Below are 2,470 nucleotides of genomic sequence, written 5' to 3'. Positions count from 1 at the left end.
CTATTTAAGAATAAAACCCGACGTTGATCTAGGGTTTTGTTCTAGATTAAAGAGATGTTGTTGCAAGTCGTTATACGTTTGAGGGACGGTGATATTTGTGGATTCCATTTCTTCAGGTCGTCTCGTATTTAACCTTGAAGTTGAGGCTGACTTATCACAGGTGGTTCCTTTGGTAATGCAGGGGGGTACGTCTGAGATGATGGCAAGAGGTGTGGCATCTTCTGGAAACTTATTCTTTTCTTTTTCTTCGTTCACAGTCCTGCGGCTGAGGTGAAGCAAGAGATTGGTTAGGGAGTCCCATAATGCTCCTATCAGGTGTAGACTACATCCATATACGGTATGTAGTGCGTATCCATGGATGATGGTGTCGATTGCTAATTTAACAATGCGAATGATCATGAATACTCCAACGACACCGGCTGTGGCTGATCCAAAGCTCATGAATCCTCTCCATATTTTCGCAGCGGTGTTGTCTACGATTTTATTGAGTGATTCTTCGTCTAGTAGTTTGTATAGCGAGACGGAGTTGGCGTTAACTGGATGTCCGGTGAGTCCACGTGCAATGGCGTTGAGTAGTGCCGGTTTCTCTGCGGGAAACATGATGTGGTCTCTTAATTTTTCTATGTCTTGCTGGGTGTAGATTCCACTGACAGCTAATGGTCCGGGTGTTAATAACTCCAGGTAAGAGATGCCATGGGTCGTAGTTGTTGAGGTGACAACTGTCTTACTTGTGCTTTTGGCGTGAACTGTACCCAAGTGTCCTCTATCCGGTATAACGTTGGTAATTCTTGAGAACATTCTCGCTCGTTTCCGATCTTTGTGACGATTCTTGATTTGGGTGTGAGGAAGTAAGAAGAGTTTCTAACGGTTACGGGTAACTCGTTATAGCATTCTTTGGTTGGACGTACGGTGACTTCTACAGGATGCATTTTATGATCTGGACAGCTTCTCCAGTGGTGACGGCCATGTATCCCGGTGACTTCATAAGACTGTACGCGAATTCATCAGGCAAGAGAGTTGCAAAAGATAAGGCATTAGTTATGACTTGTCTTTCCAATTCACATTTTTGTTGCATGACATTATGATATAATGATGTCATCTGATGTCGTATGTGTTTTCGACATATACAAATTTAGAATTCATGTAAGTAAATATATCGAGGTTGTCCACGGGAATCGTACCTTTATTGGCAAAGGTTTGGCCTTGCTGGTTTCCAGGATAAATAACTTCGGATGTTCCGTGCGAAGCAGAGTGTATCCGCATAATGGTTGTTCTTTAGTCTTGGTCAAAGCGAATGTGATGTCTTGTGTAGTGAGACTGTAGATGATGGGGGAATCGTCGGCCTGCTATCCTGGTCGCTAGTCCTTCGTATAAAACATCGTATTGGTTAAAGTTGCAGGATTTCATTGGTACGGGTTTCCAAAAGGTGTAGCCATCATCGGAGTCTAAACAGAAGCTATCGGCCAGTGTACCGATGTTCCTGATCTTAGCTTGCATTTTTCCATGTTCGAGTTGTACTGGCACATAAGATGATTTCAATGAGATTTTCGCAACTGCTGAACAATTACGTTATCCCATGTGCCGTAAGGGTCAGAGGATTGCGTACCCTTACATTGTCCGTCGGCTTTCCATTCACCGGCTAACGTAAGGCTACGATAAGAAAGTTCGATTGATTTTGAGTCCGCTAATTAAGTGAGCAGGTCCCAAGGACGTTGTGCCATCTTGAAACATATCGCAATATTTGAATATCCGGGGGTTTTCCTGGACTCATCTGCTGTTCCATGAAGAACGACTGAGATTGCGAGTGGCATGTGCGGATATTTCCCAGTTTGCCATTGTATACCCCTGCATAATTATAATTCGAAAGTTGTAATAATTGTATAAGGTCTCCGTGGAGTTTGAGTTTGATGATGGATTGCATTCTCCAACAACCCCCCCCTCTAAGAGAAAGTCGGCGGTGTATGTTAACATGCTGTCCACCACATCGAATCCAGCTCAGGGCGAATGGAAGTGTTTAACGGAGAGTTATTAGAATAATCCCTAACATCACGACGCAACTTGTAACACATCACTCGGACTAGTTTTTTACCTGAATTTAACAGTACAATGATAAGAAATTTATCTAGCATGTGTCCGGCGCACGACTATACGCACTATCTATAGAGTATATATACAATGTGGCCGTGCGAGGTAGTCCTTGGCATGGGGCTGCAATGAATCTGTGCGAGGAAACTTTTAATAATTAAATAATAATATGCATGATTTATATTGTCGTCCGTTTTCGGACTCGTACATGGACATATATATATGCGTGTATAATAGTAAGTACAAATGCATGGTTAATGCGCCAAGCGTATAGGTTATAAATTATATTTCGTCTTATATCTATGTGTATCGGTTGCTGTTGCTAGGTTTGCAGTTTTGTTTGCCCGTGTCTTTTAGTTAAGATTCAGAGAATTTATTCGTAAAT

At 42.3% G+C, this 2,470-nt stretch overlaps 1 pseudogene; it reads right to left on the bottom strand.

The window, feature by feature from the left end:
• Window positions 1–1,099, bottom strand: LOC146724862 (uncharacterized; annotated as a pseudogene).
• Window positions 1,100–2,470: the final 1,371 nt, after the last annotated feature.

This window comes from Nylanderia fulva, unplaced genomic scaffold, assembly GCF_048542155.1.
Source record: "Nylanderia fulva isolate GAGA-0341 unplaced genomic scaffold, ASM4854215v1 Scaffold1124, whole genome shotgun sequence".
NCBI classification, from domain to species: Eukaryota; Metazoa; Arthropoda; class Insecta; order Hymenoptera; family Formicidae; genus Nylanderia; species Nylanderia fulva.
Note: the sequence above shows the minus strand (reverse complement) of the source record. Positions and strands in the feature narration are given on the sequence as shown.